Below are 20,386 nucleotides of genomic sequence, written 5' to 3' on the forward strand. Positions count from 1 at the left end.
ATTTTAGATATTTTCCCTTTTTGAATGCTTGTGTAAAACTTTTGGTTTTTAGATTTTAATATTTTATTGTAAAGTAAAAATAATTACTGCACGGACAGATAATTTTACTTCTTTTAAGTGATTTTCTTGTTCGTGTTCTTTCCCTACTTTTTGCCTTTTTGGTTTGCAGTGTAGGAAAACTGTTTTTCACTTAGGTTTGAAACAATTTACAAATGATGTTGGAAGTTGACTTGGGAGTTAGCAAAAATCAGGTCATGTTCTGGGTAAAAAAAAAAGGTTTTAAATGTTTTTTCCGATAGAGTTTGATTTAATTTCTCCTTCCAGTGAGATGTTTGCTTTACCACCAGCTGCTAGTCTGGATCGGTCAGGAGAAGTTTACATTTGTCAGAGATGAAACTGCACCTCTTTAGGCGTCTTTCTACAGAACTAAAAACACAACATGCTCCCTTTCTTGTTCCTCGGGGAGAGCAGAGGGCCTGGATGTGAAATCTGAGAGCATTTTCCTGCTGTGTGCTTTACAGTGCCAGAGCACTCACTGTAATTTACCAAAAGTGGCTGCTATTTATGCCATAAAGCATGTGTTTAACATTCCTGAACCCCACTGTGTTTGTGTATTCCTCGCTCTCCCACTCACTCTCTCGGCTGTATTTCTGTTTATGTGTGTGTCTGTGTGTGTATTAAGTGGAAACGGTCCCTTCAGAGCGGCAGGCCTTTCCCTCCTCACAGAAGGATCATCTCTTTCCCTTGGAGACAAGGCCAACAGGAAGTGGGAGTTTACATTGGCCTACTTTACCCCCCAAAAAAGCTGCCTCAGGATGAAGAGCTGCAAAGATCAAGTGCTTCATGTGCTGCACTTTGCTACCACCAGCGACACGTCCCATCCCCCCGTTCAGCTGTCCCAGCCATGGTTGGTCTCTTACCCGGCTTTTGGGGTGGAGTTGGGTGGCCAAGAACCTTAAAAAGTGGCCTTCGCTGCAGCAGGAGTCAGCGCTCAAGGTTTGTGAGGCAGGAAGGAGCTGTCAGCGTCTCATAAACACGACTCATCCTGCGCTTATGACACACAGAACCTGGAGAAAACGCTCCCAGGAAAAGCCCTCCGCCCCCCCACTTCAACCCTTTAACACCTGAGATGTCTCCGGCGACGCTCCAGTGTTAGAGTACTTTGACTTAACGTTTAAATGATAACACGATCATTGGAATTCTAGCAGATTCTGAAGCAGAGAAAGGCGGCTCTGGTAGAATTACAACGATCGTGTTATCTGGCCCAGCTAGCGTGTCTAGCTCAGGTGCTGGAAAAGAGAAGATGGCATTTTCCCATGACTGAGTCAAATGAGCCGCCGTTCACATTTCTGTGGTCAAATCCACCATCACTGGATTTTTTTTTGTGTGAGTTTCATACAATACTTATGGTAGCAGGGCTGAGAACGCTGGAAAATCTCTGCTAGAACGGCGGCTCATTTGACTGCAGTCTTTTGTAGTAAGCGCGGTCCACGAAGCTCTTCACTTCGTCTGAGCTGACATCCGGCTCAAAACGATACGACTGGTTATTACCGATACTGCTTGAAGCTTTTATGTAGAAGTGATGAAGATTTATGCTAGCAAGACACAGACGGGGGGGCAATCAGGAGTGGGGCTACTCAGCTCAGATCCAAAAGCCACGCCCCCTCAGAGGAGATTTTGGAAACAGAGGCTTCACATCAACATGTAAAATGACTTTTAAAGACATTTAGGCTGTGGTATTTTGGTTTAAAAACTTCATAATCATAATTAAAACACTACTGATAATGTTTTTCTTTATATATAAAATAAATTGTCACAGGGGGACTTCAATGGATTTTATTTATAAGATTTATAAGATTTTAGGATCTAATATTTTCTTTAATTTTTCATGTTTTACCAAAGAAGGCATGAGAAACAAAAATACTTGAACAAGACAGTAAGTCTAAGAGTGTCAAAGAAAAAAAAATCCCTAAATTATAATTTTCTGCCCCTACCTTTGCCTTTCCTCTCCTTTTATGTCTCTTTACTCGTTACATTGGGTCAAACCATGGATGGATGGATTTCTTTTCTTTTATTGCATCAACAAGATAATGATCATTTTCACAGCTGCTAGGATAACGACAGTTCATCTTACCACTTTTTCAAATCCCTTTGGAGAGTCTCTGCTTGCTGGATCAGCAACAAACTTGCCCGCCATGCTGTTGAAGGAATAGTTTCTACAAATACATACACACTGGTCACATATACTTGCATTCCTCTTTCAATGAAAAGACTTTGTGGACACACAAATTTCGTGCTTCGTCCAGAACTCTTGCGTTCCCCCGTCACTAAGCACGTTTTTAAATCTGGTTGAGGGCACATACACAACATTGATCGCACACTGGAAGTTCAACCACTGCTAAATCATGAAAACAGTAAACTTTGACCAATGAGGGACTCAGATTTGGTAGTATGGGTAGTGTCCTTTCTAAAACAACTGTTGTAAACTTGATCACAAAAGAGAAATTGCTTTTTCTGTTTGGCCGCAAATATTAACCCTTGTGTTTTCGTATGTTGACGTTGAGAGTGGGGTCATCTGGACCCCACAAGACGCTGAACTTCTTTTTTTTTTTAAATTATTTTTGATTTTCACTGGTGTTCGTGGCAAACATGAAATCCTGTCCACCTTAATCCACATTCGTCAACTTAAGGCTTGGGTCATTTGGGTCCATAAGATAGCACAAGGGTTAAGTCTTTCATATATCGAAAAAGCAAGATTCATGTAAGAAAAAGCAAGATTTGCACTATTAGAACCGCTTTAACATTTCGCACTGAGCCTCTTGCTTGCAACTGTAGGTGGCGGACATGAGCTGGTAAACGGTAAAAAAAAAACAAAAGACTGTGTCTGGTGCTGGTCCAGTGTGAACATCATTGGCGGAATGCACGTTCATGACACCGTATAGTGTGCTCTTGAATACACCAGATGGGGCTGATTTGTATACCTTCACATGAGCATGTCTTAAGTCCATGATTTTCTATTTTTATGACAGAGTTAGAAAATAATAAGTGTGAAAATTGTCTTAGACACTCTTTTTAAGTGTTCGGTGAGGGACCTCCAACATTTTGGGAGATCGATCACTATTGCTTAATGGTAGGTATGCCCCTTTTTTGACAGACTCTTAATACAGCTCACGTTGACTCATGAAAACATTGACTGGACTTGTGACTTCCATTTAAGGGTTTCTTTAGCCCCTAGTTGATTATCACCACTGGATAAGTCCAATGAAGCATCTAGATGTGTTGTAGAACCCGAACTAAACTATCTGTGTGTAGAAAAGTGTCTGATGGGTGAAGGGAGACAATTCTCCTCAAGCTTTATGCTTGAAAGTCAACATATTTCTTCGTTTCAAGAGGTTTACTCCTTGAACACCTCTAACCTGATCCGTTACTCCCCCTGCCTCCTCCACCAAGATTAGCACCTCTCTGTGTCTATCACCTCACTCCAGTGATCTGGGTTAACACTCTTCCTTTAGTACGCACATCAGGGAGTTGTCTCACGCTCCAACACTAAAGCACTGACACGAAGTTGAGACTGCAGAGTGAAAACTTTTCTGCTAAGCTGCAAGACAGAAACAATGAGAAAAAAACCACAGCATCGGCAAAATAATGCCAACGACAGTAACACCGCAAATATGCCTAATGATGGATTTGATCAGGCTGTGGAGTTGCCCCAAGGCTGCATGGGAGAAGTGGTTGGGGTGGGTTGAGGATGGGGGTAAGGGTGCATATTAAAGAGTAATGAATCACACACTCAGTCACAGGGTCGCCGGCTATGAATGTGTTCTCTGTTGGTTTTCCTGGAGCCTGGAGTTTACTAACTGATGACGCAGGCTGGACTTGATCAGAGACATGTGTTGCAGTCTGGACTCCATGCCAGTGAGAGCATAGAGAAAAGAGGGGGGAAATTTGAGGGAGGGGGGGTCACAAAGATGGATGGCGCCGGAGTTCTCTGCTTTTCCTGATGGTCCTGGGCATTGCCTCACACTGGTGGGATTGGAGAGGGGATGCAGGAGGAAAATAAACCCAAACTTTAGCCTGGAGCAGGAAACGAGAGCTTCTCAGAGAGTAGCCTGACCCAGCTTTTTTAGACTACCATCACTCCCAAATTCTTATGTGACATTGAGGCAGATGATGAGTGATTGTGTGGACAAAACTAAAACAGACTTGACTGGAAATTAAAGATGACTTCTTACATGATCTTCAAAGTGTAAATCATTTCCATTTTGGTTGCATTCTGGCTTATTCTGCAAACCTCAATCAAGCACCTCGCCGTTTCTAGTCATCACCTCTGATTAACAGTAATTTGCAAACTCAGATTGACTTTCTTTTTTAAAGGTCTCAGTTCAAATCTTGCCCCGGGTGACTCTGAAATTAAATGTAACTCTGCTGAAACCAGAACTGGTTTATTTAACACAGTCCCTGCCTCCTCTGCAACAGCTGAGAGGCTTTTTAGCAGCACTGGCAATCGCTCATGTTGCTTAAATGAGATCAAACTCTTCTTTAAACAATTTCCATTTGAGGACATGCAAGCATTTCATGTCTCTGCTAATGACAGGACTGTGTAAAAGTTTCAGCTCTTGTTTCCTACACGTCGCTTTCAAGATGCCAGATGTTTTCGTGATCCTTTTCGTGCTTTAGTCATTCATGGGTCAGCGGCTAAACAGGAAGACGACAGCAACAAAAATATAAAGAAAAAAAAGAGAAAATATCTTTGAAAGTAGTAAAGATCCGGACACGAAAAGCACTTTTGAGAATCTTGGACAGCAATTGATTTTGACAACAAGATAAAAAAACAGCCTCTGAAGCACAAAAGGGGTGACTAGGACTTTTGCACTGACCAAACTTTGCATAAGCGAAAAAAAAAAAAACTGAAAAATGTGTTGCAATTTCTCAGGTTTGCTAAATACAGCCAAATTGCTGAGTGTTTTTCTCTTTGATGGGACTATTGTGCTCATGTCTATTATCTTCTTTCCTAGTCTCTCCAAACTTTAGCTGTGGTCATGTGACTATAGCAAAGAGGTCAAAGTTTATACCCTGGTGATGCTCCAGAGATCAGGCTAAATTAGAGATTATTTTAGACTAATCAGAGCACACTTGACACGTCAGAATTAAGTTAAATAAATTAATGAAGAGTTCCATAAATTTACTTGTGTTTACTTGGTTCTGAAACTCACTGAGTCAGGTAGAATCTGTTAAAAGCTAAGTTGAAACACATTAGGAGCTTTTAACAGTCCTAACACCTGACACCAGCGCACCTGTTTTTCACCTGAGCATATTTTCCCAGGCAAGGTGCAATATGACGTTGAACTGCAGCCTGAGGGTTTGGAATAGAGTTATGAAATAGATAATGCCGATTGGTGCGCACCTGTCAGAACATGTCACAGTGTAACCGTGTGTAAACAGCATCAGTCAGAGTGCTGGGAAACAACACTTGCTCATTTTTTTCTAGGCTTTGATTTGCTGAAACTTCGAAAGCTCTGTGTGAAAAAGCAACAGATTTTTTTAGGCAAGTTGGATCATGCAGAGGATGAACGTGCTGCACATGAACATGTCACTGACAGGAAGGGGATCGGTAACTATGACGGAGACCTTAGGTGTGCCACTTCCCATGAACACCCTTGTATAGTTTGGCTTAAAGACCCACTACTAAAAAACATTTTATTGTGTGTGTGTAAGTTTTTAACATGTGGCCTTTTTCTCATAATGGAGGGTGTTTATAGATAATATTCTTAAAACTTGCATTTCTGAGTATTTTTTATTCAAATCATTGGGAATCAGGAGCAGACAGAAAAAAAGTGGATTAAAAAAAGAGCGTATTTATAACAGAAAACATGATAGGTGGGCTACAATCTCTGCTTGAGTCCATGGATCCTCTTGCAGACAAATACATCCACATTTGTCTTCATTTTCCTCGTTTAAGCTGGCAACCTATGCGACTGGACAGCTCTGATATTTCTCACCATTTTTGTTGCATCGATAATGTTGTGTTGGGGTTGTAAGGGACTGTAAGCTAGCAAGAGGGAGTGCAGACAAAGGGCTGATGGGATAGCAGTGGAGGCTTACTTCTGCGCCAACAGTCCTGCCTAAATCAGAGATGAATTTTAATGTTTGTTTCTAAAGTTTGGTGCAGTGCTTTTCATGTGTTGTCCCTCTCTCCCACTCTCCTCCGGGGAAGTGATAGAGATTCCAGATTCCAGGTGGTCCTTGGCTGTGGACCTTGCCTCCGGCTCGACTAGTGCCCCCAGCTGTTCCCCAGATCCATCTGGATAAAGGATTGTCTTTGCGCTTTTCCTTGGCCGTGGACCTCGCCTCTGGCTCATCTCGCGTCCCCAGCTGTCCCCCAGCTGTCCCCCAGCTCCAACTGGATGGAGCCCATCTGCTACACTGTTCAAACATGTAGTTGTAGAGTTAGATACGCTGATTCTTCTTAACAGTCCTGGTACATTGCCTCTCCGTCCTGGGAGAGGATACTTCCTTCATGTGGACTTCTCTGAGGTTTCTTCTTTTTTCCCCCTAGAATCGATTTCTTTAGGAGTTTTTCTTTAACGAAAAGGAGGGTGTAAGGGAAGGGATGCCCAGTTTAGTTTAATCTGTTTAGCTTAGTTTAGCAATCAGCTATTTTTTACGAATTTGTGAGGGATTTATGTTTTTGGACAATTACTGGTGTGAAGCCCGTTGAGACAACCATATAGTAATATTGGGCAAAATAAATAAAATTGAATTGAATCGATGTAAAGACCTATTGTAGCTCTGCTGTAGCTTCCTTTTGTGCTTTTGATGTGTTTGTGTAAAAGCATTGGTCAAAATGCTAAATGACACTTTTAAAGACACACACACATGCAGCAGCTGCCATGTTGTTATGAATCAATCCTCCATCCTCCACATCCTCGGACACAAACACATCTAGGTGAACACGCAGGCTGGAAAGCTGTCGCCTGTGTGGGAGGCCTAAGCAACAGCTGCTTCTGATGGAAAACACCCGATCCAGCACCCCACGGGCCGAGCCGTCACGGTGACACGGCAAGGGCTTCCTGCTCCCAAACAGCTCCGAGTCTCCAGAGCCAACCAGTTTTCAAACAACCAAACAGAGATCGATTCTGTACAGTCGAACAATAGGCGCTCACAAGCCAGCAAGTAAAGCATTTTTTTGCATTCGAAACAGCACGCATGCACAGAGACACATGCACACAGTGCTGCACATGTTGAAGCCATTATCTCGATGCTTGTTAAGTCATTACTCTGGAGCTTGTTATTTTCTCAAGCAAGAGAAAGCAATCTATCCACAAAGGAGTGCTGAGAGATTTGCCACCCGGCTGAGCCCAGGGATATGGGAAGTTAACCTGAAATTTGAGGAATGTGTTGAGGTCTGAAACCCAAGGAATACTGAAAATGACCATCTTCTGGACCGGAGAAGCTTCTTTCCCAGAGTCTGCAGCTCTTAGCTGCAGCCAAGGCTGCATGAGACGTCCGCTGGGAGAGAGTATTACAGACATTACTGATGACAGCGCAGAAAAGTTTCTGTCCGCCAATGGGAAGCAGAGGAACTAACATAGTCTTAGAGCTTTGACATATTCACGCTGGATCCCAGACATCTGGTTTCCATTTCCCTCCTCTCCCAGGACAGCGAATGCTGGCAGTGGAGCTTTTTCACTCAGATCGTCTCCTCCACTTCCTGTGCTATCAGTTTAGCATGAATGTGTGCAGCGCAAAGAGCGGCAGAAACAATGCCCCGCACACAGAGGCCCTTATTAAAGCAAGCTTGCAGTGTTCTCTCCTTCACGGTTTATTTTTAGCTCTCCAACTTCCCACCAGACCTCGACACCACCCTCAGGATTTATTAGCAGGAGCACCCTGTGAGCCGCCATTTTCACAGCATCATCTCCGCTCGGCTCTTAAAAAAACGAAGCTGGCTGACACACTCTCACCACGCTGCTAATGAGTGACACATGCCCCCCAGCTCTGCTGCTGACACTTCTACATCAAAGCCCTGGAAGGACTTTTATACCCCCACATCCTTCATCCACCTCCTTTTTGGCACCAGTGCAACACGTCTGGGAGCTGCCAAATGGAGACGCACCTGTCTTTGCCACAGTGAGCACAAGCAGCAGCGTCTCCTAATGCCCCTCAGCTAGAGGTATAAAGATCAATCGATGAATTGATTTATATTCCTACGATCCAACCAGATCAGTCTGTCTGAGGTGAGTTATTAATCGACCTACTTCAGTAGAACAGAGGTGTCAAACTCCAGGCCTCCAAGACCGGCCTTTGGTTTTCCAGAAATCCTGCTTTATCTGCTGCTGATTGATTACCTGGATCGGGTGTTTTAGCCAATGAGGAGCTTCAATGGCAGGTTGGTTGGAAAACATGTTGGACACTGGTCCTCGAGGCCTGGATTCTGACACTACTGCTTTAGAAAATTGTTTCAAAATGAAATAAATTGATAAACATTCTTGGAAAAACCATTTGGATTTAGGCATGGTGGTTTATCTTACTATAATAACTAAGGGCCATCGCAGCAGACATGATGACAGCAAAAACTGATAAATTAATTTGAGATTCATTCTTGTTTAGTTGTTTGTACATGTATTTACTTTACAATGTATTATCTTAAAACAAATACAAGAAATCTGGAAAATTTCACCTGTTCAACACCAGATATTTATCTCTGAGTCACACTGGTTACATTTTTTGGCTGAAGATCAATTTTAGGTTTTTAAAAATGAACCAATATCAACTATGAATTGTATCGCCAACCACAAATTACAATACAAATTGAATTGTTAAAATCAGCTCACACACTACTAAGTGCACGGATGCATACATCAAGGGAGGAAATGAAAGCTGATAGCAAACCATGAAGTCTCTAACAGGGATTCCCTCTAAGCTGGACCACTGTCCAAGCCTTCTTTTGCTCTATTTCAGTCCCGTCTCACCTGTTCCACAGCAAAAGGGGGTCAAGAACAGAGCGGATAGACAGGCTAAAGAGGTGGGGGTGAGGGTAAGGGGGTGGCCTGGGCAAAGACAGGAAATCCCAATGCAGCATGAACTGTTTTCCTCCATAGTTCCACCAGAACAGCTCTTTGTAACCTCACCCCCCCTCCCTGTCCAGCTCTATTGGGCCTCTGTTTCTGACAACCGTCCACCACCGCTCTACGAGGCAACCGCACCACCACCAGCGCCGCTGGAAAAAGAAAAAAATAAAAAGACCCAAACCTCTGTCACACACACATGCATGCAGCTCACTCATGGGCTGTTACTCAGCAGAGCCTGGGATTGAGGAGAGGATCAAAAGCTTGGGGTTCCCCTCCATCTCAGCCCAGAGTCCCACTGTGGTTAGACCATAGACTGAGAGGCACCTAACTTTACACAGAGCCCCTGAATGTTAAAAACACACGCCTGTGCAAAAGAACATGCACAGGAATGGACTGAAAATCCAAATGAAAGAATTATAACAATCTGAGCCCCCTCCCTTCTATCTTCTTGTCATACATTCCTTGGCAATAAGGCTCAATATCCTTGCAGTATCACTTGATCATTGAGGACGCACATGCTCTTCATGTGACTCCCATGAAGAGACGCTCTGTTGTGGCATTTTGCTCCAAAACTCAATTCTGTGAGGACTCTCCCTTCGCTGTGGCACACACTCCAAATCATTAGGACTGAAAAAAGTTTGGAGGAAGGAGAAAAAAAATCAGGTCAGCGTCTCTGGTGAGAAAACAAAAGAGCAAATATCAGTATTTGAAAGCCGGCCAGAGGACTATTCTCAGAAGAATATGTGGGACAACATCAAATCCAGACATGGCTCTGATTTGTTGCAGAGCAGAACCCAGGATTGTGATTGACTTGGATTTATTTTATGCACCAGTGAGACCCAACGCAAAGGCTGAGGGGCCAAAAAAAATCCCACAGCCTGGCTCTTTTCCTCCCTGAGCTTGACTTTCAGGCCTGCAGAGGAGGCAAGTGTGAGTCTGCAGTGGGTGGGAGTAGGCACGGCACCTTGCAACAGCTGGTCTGAATTATCCGTGGGGTTGGGGGTGGGCGGTCAGAGGGGGTGGTGGGGAGGCGTGGAGACTCCTGGCGCCAGGATCGGGCCAGCAGGTCAGAGAGGATGACGATTACCAAAATACTAGCAGGCAGCCACGGACCAGCGAAACGGGGGTGTTCCTGGCTCACAAAGGTCCCAGCTACAGGATGGGCAGGCAAATGGAAGGCCATGGAGGGAGGGTGTGTATGAGCACGGCAGAGGGACGCTCCTACTTCCACTTCCTCTGAGATAACCTCTTCCTGTCATTCAGAAAACAGGCAGAAATATCATATTAATACCTGTTTGGTGAAGCAGTGAAACCATCTAACTAAAGTCAAAGCTTCCAACTTCCAGAGGAAAATAAAGGAAGTGTACTTTTTTTTTAAACATCTTTGTTTTCCTGCTCTGAAATACCAGCAGCTGCCTGCAAGGTGCAGCTCAGTCCTGAAGTTCCTTCTGAGCTTCCCCTCAAGCTGAAGAAGGAAATTCACGGGCAAACAGGGATATGGCTCCCCCTAGTGGTCAAAGATGTCACTGTAAAAGGGAGAGATTTATGAATGAAGTCCCACTCCGTCTTTTAATCTATTTTAAAAAGGTTCCCAATGGTCCTTTAATTATGATTATTACATTTATAGGGAGAATCAAAAAGTTTTTTTAAAATGTCAACCTAAAATAACAACACAGTGGCATGTGGTGGCTCTTTTGTTGTTGAAATTAAATGATAAAGAAGTGTTTGTAAAATGTTTGTGCATATGAATACATAGTTTTGTGCTTTAGTAAAGTTTTTTTTCTTCTGTATAATTGTAAAAGCAGGTTATTTGAACCAAGGACTTATTCAAATAATCTTTTGATCTATTGTAATGGCATTCCCAGTGTTCTTTTTATTATGATTATGCTGTATGTAGCTAAAAAAATAAAAAAAAATAAAAAACTGCTGTTTTAAGGACCTGGTTTCTAAGTGGATTCAAGTGGATACATCGAAATACAGCGGAACAGGGAGCTTATAGCACCTGTCACAGCTGTGCTTTTTTTCTGCTCTTGATTTACAACAATTTAAATAAACAAATACTCAGAAATGAAATTGTAAGCTTAATTTTCTTCAAACATCTTCTATCACAAGAAAAATGTCACAAGAACATGTTAAAAACAGAATTTTCATTGGAGTGGGTCCTTAAAGCTGAGCGTCAAGCAGGGACATCCCATTTTTACAGTCTGATTCCGTTGGGAACTTAAACTCACGGCCTTCCACTCCCAGGGCAGACACTCTACCACAAAGCCACTGAGCTCTTATAAGATCTCATAAGCAAGCAATTTTTGTCACTTACATAAATTCTGCTTTCATTGAAGTCAAAACCTAAAAAAAATCAACAAAATATTTTACTAAGAGATGGTATTTTTCCCCTATTTCCATGACATAATTGGTGTGTTCTATTAAAAAAAGAAAAAGTAAATTCACTTAAGATTTTTTAAAGCTCATTCCACACCTTTCAGTTTTTAAAATACCCTAAAATTTAGAGAACAACAACATTTTGAGGGTATTTTTTCATTGCAGTTGTTTCAGACTTCAATAAGCTTCTCTCTAGATGCAATGTTGAAAATCTGGATTATAAACCAGAACATTTTTTTTTCTATTCTGTAAAACTACAAATCCATCCATTCATTCTTCCCTTATAGTCTATCTGAAAGGGAATCCGAGTCATAAATTTACATTTATGAAATATAATTTTTAACTGATGGAAAATCTGGAAAAAAAAGTAAAAAGGGAGGCCTTCCTGAGATTTTGTTGCAGCAGGACTTGATAAACTCCCCGTTATGGATGCCATTGTGAATTCTGCTGTTTGTCAGAAGTGACCGTAGAAAAATGTCACACCATCTCTCAAAAATAAAAGTGGAGTACAAATAAAACACAACCAAAAACTTTTTCTTAGTGACAGACAATAAGAGAAAAAAATGATTTGCTTGGCTTAATGAAAACAGAACTGTTTGGTTTTCAACAATTCTATTACAGTATTTAATCAAATGAGTGTCTATGAATACCAGTTTAATCTTCAATTTATTAAAGTATACATTATTCATTCACATACTTTAATGTCTAAAGGTTTTTTTATCATAGACAGTTGATCGTTTTGGTTTGTCACCCTCTTGTGGTTATTTGTATATCTGCATAATTCTACTCATAAAATATTTTTTTACACCATATCATATGAATAAATAAAGAAATTCACAGCTCTCTGAACATATTTTTAATCATTTTATTTTGCTTTTATTGTCCATTGTGGTAAATGAGTTAGATTTTTTTTAAGTGTATTTGTAATCTTGCTTGTTTGTTCCTTTCAGTTTAAGTTTCAGTTCTCCACAAGTTTTTCTGTTTTGGGAATATCAACCACAAATAGTGTCTGAATGATGGTGTAGCGGTAGAATGTGGGTTTTGTGTGTTCTCTCCATGTATCTGTAAGTTTTCTCTAAGCACTTCTCTTGAAATGTGCTTCATAAATGAGTGTTCTAAGTGTCCCTCGATGTGAATGTGAGTGTGTGCCTGTTCTGGGGCCAGCTTTGCCCAACGGTTGGGATAGGCTCCAGCAGTGAGGGATGTATGTGAGTGATGCTTTTTGGCAGCAGAGGGTGGCATCATGCAAGATACACACTGCTGGAACACAATGGCTTCATGCTTCACTCTCTATTTAGCGGACATACCGTTTGTTTTTGGTGAGGTTGAGATGTTCCTCCATCTCTGACATCACTTTCCTCTGAGACTCGGAGCTTGTGACATTATAAATAGGATTTCAGCGAAGCTAATCCAAAAAGGTGCCTAAGTTAGATGTCTTTCAGATTCAAAAAATAAAATGGCACGACCCGTGCTTTTTCGCAGGGGTTAGGAGAACCAACCTGCGGTCAGCTGTGCGTAAATACGCACAGGATATCCCCATGCACTCCCCACTTTCCACTCCTGCATTCATGAAACTTAATTAGAAACAAACACCAATAAGCAGTTTAGCTGAAGCTGAAATTGAAGCTCTGCTTAAATTTGAAAACATTTAGAGTTTCACAACTGGATCAGGTGTTTATTGTAATTATTTGTCACAATTTGGGGAAACACTTTTAGAATTCCCGAAACAGAGAGGAACACAACAAGAAACATTGCGCATTTGATATTATTCTCTTGTATCATCATTGTCTGGAGATTTGATTTTCTTTATGTGGCGTCCTTCAGCACTGTGGTGTCCAGGGGATGGCGCTTGTAGTGAGAGCGCAGGACAGGCAAAGCGCTCAGGGGAACGGAGCGCGGAGCGATCAGCGCACTTCCAAGCAAATGATTTTATAGATAATATTAAAGTATTTCAACCATGTGAAATACATATTCATTCCCATTCTGCCGTATGGCACAGTAATAAATAACATTAAACATGAGTTGCAACGCCCGTTTCTGTGAGTCATGTCCTGTTTTCCCCATAAAACTGTTTTATTTTGTAGGTGTTTCAACTTGAAGCATCTTCTCCTGTAGATTCTTTCTGAGAATAAAGTTTACGTGCGTACATTTCCATCTGCTTTACGCACATTTTGGGACTTTGTAAATCAGGCCCCTGGTGTTAACACACCGAATCCTACATTAATGCAGAAGTAATTACTTCACATTTATGTAATAGCAACAATAAACCTTTTTTGTATAAAGAAAACTATCGTGACACTTGATTTGCATTAAAAAAAAACAATAATGCTCATTGGCAATTGTCTTTTTGTATTGATTTGAACTTATTTGTAACAAGTGTCTTCATCATAGATTTTAGATTTGAATGAAGCTGCTTTATTTGGGGGCTTTGGGTAATTTTTAACTTACAATGGAAAGTTAATAAGCTGTCAGAGAGAAAGATGACTGACTGCAGAGCTGATCCTCCTCCTGCATGTCAGAGTGAAGCAGATGTTTCTCAGGTCTTCCTTCACTTTCTTCTCGCTGCGTTGTAAGGCCCCTCTCATATGTGATGAGCTGCTACATTGATGTCTGTGACATCTGAGAGCTGCAGCTGCATTTCCAAGCAAAAATTATTAGCCCAAACTTTATGCAAAGAGGGCCAGATTTGGTGAAAAAGTGCATTCTTTGGACCCCATACTATAGAATGCAAATTCATTATTTAATGATCATTTTTTTATAGTTATAGTTTATTAATTTTTATGGGACCTTAAACTGACCCCAGTCATGCAAAGCACTGTACATTAAAAACTTAAGAAACAATAAAAACAGCAGCTAAAAGGCTAAAACAATTAAAGCTAAAATTATAAATAGGAGCTGTAAAAATGCCAAAACACAAAGCAAAACAATAAAACAGACTAGACCACACACCAGCACAGCAGAGTCTCATGCTGTGTCAAACGCCTGGTGATAAAAATAGATCTTCAGACGTTCCACAGCTTCAGTGGACAGATTATAAATGCTCGTTTCCCTCTTGGAGCTCGGCACCTCCAGGAGAAGCTTAAACACCGGATTGGGTTGACGGACAGAGATGCTCACAGAGGCATGGCAATCGTTTAAAATTTAAAAATCAAATAATCGAATCTTAAAATGAACTCTGAATTCACAGGTAGCCAGGATGAGAGTGATGGTTCTTCTTACACGCTCTGACCAGAACCCGAGCAACAGCATTCTGGATCAGTTGGAGATGTGAGAGGGACAACTGAGTAACTCCAGAATACAGAGAGTAATCCAGCTGTATGTGATGAAAGCGTGGATTACTGTTTTAAAAGGAAGTTTTGGTAAAAATGTCTTCACCTTCACCAACTGGCTCAAATTAAAGAAGCTGGATTTAAACAGTGTGAGGAAGGGGTGGTGGTGAACCCAAACACAGGAGACCAGGCTTGGTGGCAGAAAATCAAAAATATCTAATACATAAACTGAAACGTGCAAAAAGCAACAAAAAGGTGACAAAACAGAACAGATGACATGACTAGAAAGAAGTAAAAATCAGACACTTTAATAGACTGAGGGTAATTAATGAAATGAAGACAGTTTTGAATCTTGACAAGCCTGAAACGGATGTAACTGAGGGACAGCTCAAACAGAACATGACAAAAACCCATAACATAACGGGCAAATGCCAAATCAAAGTCCTCCACAAATGCCCTCAAAACTTTTTTTTTTAATCATTAAAACTATTTGAAATTGAACAGAAATAGAACAAAAAAAATCTTTAAATACATTTTTTTTCAAAATCACTAAGAATTTTTGATTTGAAGACCAGAAATCAAAGAAAACAAAAGTCTGTCTTTAAAAAAAAACTTTCGTCAACATTGAAATGTTACATATTACTCACAATAAAATGCTCAATGTAAATTAAAATCATGCAAACAGGCAAATAACTATTTTATCCAGAACTACTTTCAGTATCTTATCCTCTTTGTGGAATAATTTAATTTGAGTTTTTGCTTCTGAGGAGATTTTTAAATGTTATTTAAAGACACATCTTTAATTTAGCTTTAAAATAATACATTTAATCAACTTTTTGAATAATTTGTTTTTATGTACTATTATTACATGATAATCATTTTACAAAAAAGCTCTGATTTTTAAAATGTTTTAATGTTCGTTAATATGTACTGTCTCTTTCTCAATAATGTTCATTAATGAATAATTTATATATTGGGCTTTTAGATATTTTATGGCTTTTATGGTTTATCATTTGTAGATCTTTATCTATCTTTTAATCTGTGCAGTCCGTAAAAGAACTTTAACCACACCGCTTCCTTCATTTTTATGGCTGTTTTTATTGTTGTTGCGTTTAATCTAATTTGTTTAATGACTTTTATTGTTTTAACTAATGCTTATATCCGTCTTTGCTAAGCACCTTGTGTTTAACAGCATGTTGTTGAACAGAGCTTTATAAATAAAGGGATTGATTGATACAAACCAAAATGTTGTTCTTCACATTTGACCTTTAAGGCTTTGAAGGTCAAGCAGCCACATCATTTGGCCAATCAGAAATCAGAAATCATAGCTCTTAAAACCTTTGCAGATTATTGATTTCATGACAGGTGCCTACTGTTTGGTAGAAATTTGAATGCAGATCACATTTGGCCCACAAGCCACATTTTGGACATGCCTGCCATAAAAGCAATTGAACCATCTAATGCATATAAACTGCAGATTGTTTAAATTGTGCACTCAGTGACAACAATTCTTCCTTTTTTTACTGAAAGGAATGTATTTCTTGTTTAGGGCCCTTTTTGACGGTTTGTGCCGATCAAATTTAGACTTGCTTTGTAATAAATTCCTTTTATTTTCCCCTCGGTCACACCAGGTTTCATTTGTCAACTCTTCACAGCTGTTTTCTGTTTGTCAGTTGACCTCTGGCTTATTCAGGGGTCAGCTTGTTTTCTTTATTTTTGGTTCGTCTTTGTCAGGTCACCTACACTCCTGTTCTCTTGTTTCTATAGTCACTTGCAGTTTAATGTTGTCACACGTTTAGTTCTTTAAGTTTTCGTTGCATTTGGTTCCTTCAGTTACTTTGTTTGATACCTCATGGTGATTAAAATCAGTTTATAAATGTGGCTGCTCCCAGTCAGCAAGAAATTAATTTTGATTAAAGTTTGAATGCATTTAATTGAAATACCCTTTAAATTTGAATTTGATTTTAAATTTAATAGGTCTTTTTTTTGTTTTTATTTTATTTCTATTTTTTTTATCAATGAGCTGTTAAATGTGCATTTAAAAAGCTAAAACACTTCACATCATTGATTTCTTCAAAATAAAAAGTAATAGTTTGATAGACTTTATTTAAATCTATTCAAATGTTTATTCTCCTTTTATGAACAATTTCTAAAGAATCTTGAAGATTAAATGAATTTCCAATTTTAAATAATATATCTGTACATCCACAATAGTTGTAGACTGTTACAGACACTAAAATGCAGCTGTTTGCTGGTGTCATTCAGGACGTGATTTAAAAGCTCCACAGGGAAGAACAATATTATCCTTCAATAACTGAAGGAGAATGTAAATGTTTGGATTGCAAAAATGAAGAAACAGAATATTGGCAAAAATGTTAAAATCGATTTTTTTGGTGAAAACATAGGAACTAAATTGAATTTACATAAGAATATAGACAGAGTACAAATTGAAAAGGTCTATGATAATGAAGGTCCTTGGAGGGGAATAAGTAAAACTGAAAACTAGATTTAAGACAAAACACTCCAATTCTGAGCAAAACATAAACTTTTCAAGACAAGAAATCACTTTGTGCCATAAACTGTATCACTATATCATTAAATATTTATTCAAATCCAAAAATTGGGATTAAAAACTATTTAAAATCAAACAATTTTGTGTTGTTTCTTTTGGAACAAACTCCTTCCATTCTCACAAAACATTTAAAAAGTTGTTAAGGACTAAAGAAGAGGGATGTTAACAGACAAGCAAATATTAAAAAAAAATATTTAAAATATTCCAAAATATGTGTCACCTTCAAACTGAATACAAGGGATTTGCTTTTACAAACCACAGGGGTGAAATCAATATTAATAAATATTCACATGGTGCTGTATGTGTTTAAGTATATCCCTACAATAAAACCCTTTTAAATCCAAATAATAATTTACACAGGTTGACTGAATAATTACAAAATAAACAGTGTCCCTTAAAAAACAATATAATCAGGTTTTCTAAAATAAAAATACAAAAGGAACGTCTGCACAATACTTGTTTAAAACCTTTTCTGATGTCATCAAAGAAAAGGGAAAACTTGTATATATTAAAATGGATTTAAAAGTAAAATGTATTTAAATGTATGGCAAATATGAAGATGTTATGATAAAATTAGAGTAGAATCTGTATTTTTACAGTGAAGAAATGTGAGGCGAAATGGAAAATAAGGGAAAATCAGCAAGATTTTATGAAAAAAAAAGAATTCTGCCATAAAGCGACTGACTTTTATGTTGGACACTAGAGGTTCAAATTATTATTTTTATTTTAATCCATAACTGAGATTTAGTTGCTCCGCAGTCTTGATTCAACACTGTGGGAGGTAGTCGGCTAAAAACACTGATGGTTCTTTCTACTGTAGCTCTATAATTGTGTGCTTCAGGTGATCGTCATAAAAGATCTTCACCTAAAATGTTCCTCCTAACACACTGTCACACATTTTTACCTAAAAATTGTTGATTATTCGGCTTATTGTCTTCTATTCTTCATTTTTGTTGTTCCAGTTACAAAGATTTGAATCACAGCTTCTAAAAAAACGGTTTTAATGTTTTATATATATATATATATATATATATATATATAAAGATTTGCCAGGCAGCCATAAATGAAAATTTTCAATTCATGTTAGAAACTCACATTATATTTTGCACTAAACAATCTATAAAGACCAATCTATTAAGACATATTTAGTTGTTTTCAAACTGAGACAAAGATAAGTTGAGTCAGCAGCACTCAGCTGGTTCTGGTGAATGCTGCATCTGCTGATAGAGCAATTGAAGATTTCTGTAAATTACTGAGAGCATTACAAATGTTCTAATCACTAGCAAAATTAGGAATCTAGATTTTCCACTTCAGATGTGCCCAATCTTTAGCTGTGGAAGAAAATACTGAAGTATATTTACAATTCTTTAATCTCAGATTTTTAGGGTTGCAAATTTCTCTGAATATTTTAGACATGTGAAACAGAAACTTCTTAATGTCTAAGAAAATCAGGTTTTCTCAGAACAGAATTAAATAATCAAAATATAAAATAAATAAAAAAGTTTATATGGATCTAATGAAATACAACAATGCTAGAAATACATGGAACATTCTAAACCCATTTTCTTTAAATAAATAAAATAAATCTGCCAATGGGGTAAGAAAAATGGTTAAATTCTTATTTTAAGAAAATAATTAAGACATGTTTTGTTAAACTAATATTATTACAAACTTTCATGATAAGAGCATTTCTCTTGCAGTACAGAAAATAAGACCTACTTTCTTAAGATTTAGTCTTTCCAGGGAACAAAATGGGTTTATTGGCCTTTTGGTCCCTTTTGGCAGGACTTTAAAGGACTGAAAGTCGTCTTCTGCCGATTCCATTTGTTGAGTCTCAACCCGCCGACAAAGTAACCTCACAATGTGAGCGTGAAACACTTGTGCAGTGTGCAGTTGCTGCAGGCGACAGCGAGGCCGAGGTGACGATGGGGTTTGTGTGCATGTATGCACTTTGATGCACATGTAGGACTCAGCCTGTGTAAAGTGTGAAGGAACGGCCATCCCACTCAACCAAATGCTTCTCATTGTGACAGCAGCTCTGCTAGAACGGCAATTAGTGCAAAGAGACAGCCGCCGCCGCCGCCGCCGCCGCCGCCATCACCTGCATTTCTGGACGTCTTAAACAACCCCTTCAATGGGACTGGCAGTAAATCAGGTGAAGCCATGACGGATTCTGACAGGGAGTCAAGGTCTTTCATGGACAAGTGCCTTTAAAGTCCTTTTAGAAACTGAAGACTGCAACACATTAAAACAAGAGAGTTCAGGAATCCTAAAAACTCACTCTCGTTTTTTTACATAAATGTGAATATCCAGTTTATTAGTTAAAACTGTGTGTGGCCGTTTACCTCAGGTGACCTTCTGGAGGTCCACTCCACCCCCCACTTGTTGGCTTAAATGGTTGTAGAAAAAATATTATTTTTATTTCAAAAATAAAAGGAACTGAGATTTTATCTAATAATTAGACTTATTTTAACAAACGAAAAATGAAAGTCACCGCTGTTGCAGCTCATGCAGGAGGGCCTTGTTAACCCCTAATTGGGGAGGAGGGGGCTCCAAAGAGGCTGTCAGTGGGATGCTGGAGTGCGTCAGATTGTCTGCGCTTGGATAAGGCAGTTTGCCCCATTGTTTCTGGTGCCCCAGCTGGGCCCAGGAATGCCTCCACCCTCCCGGAATAGAAAGACAGCTGAGAGCTTCCATGCATACTGAGGGCAGGGCTGGTCAGCGGGCCCAGGTCCTCTGACCCGCTCCATAACTCACTACAATGAGAGATGAGCTATTGTCTGGAGTGCAGAGGAATGACACCGATGGCTAAAAGACTAATAAGTGTCTCTGCTGTGGTGCATGCATGCGTGCGGGTAAATGACTGGGGAGGGGGGTTGTGGCGGAGCAGGGCGTGGAGGGGTAATTGGGGCTTTGGAGTGAAATTCTGCCACGCGCCTGCCCGACTCCACTCCGATGAACCCATGGCTAAGACCTGAGCCCACACAGTTGCTGCAAGGTATTGTGGGCAGGCACGAGGCGATTACAGAAATATCCACCAGCGATGAATGCTTTGATCCGGAGTGAATCACAGCTTCAGCGCTCGGCTTTAGGTC

This window comes from Oryzias melastigma, linkage group LG5 (assembly GCF_002922805.2).
Source record: "Oryzias melastigma strain HK-1 linkage group LG5, ASM292280v2, whole genome shotgun sequence".
NCBI lineage: Eukaryota > Metazoa > Chordata > Actinopteri > Beloniformes > Adrianichthyidae > Oryzias > Oryzias melastigma.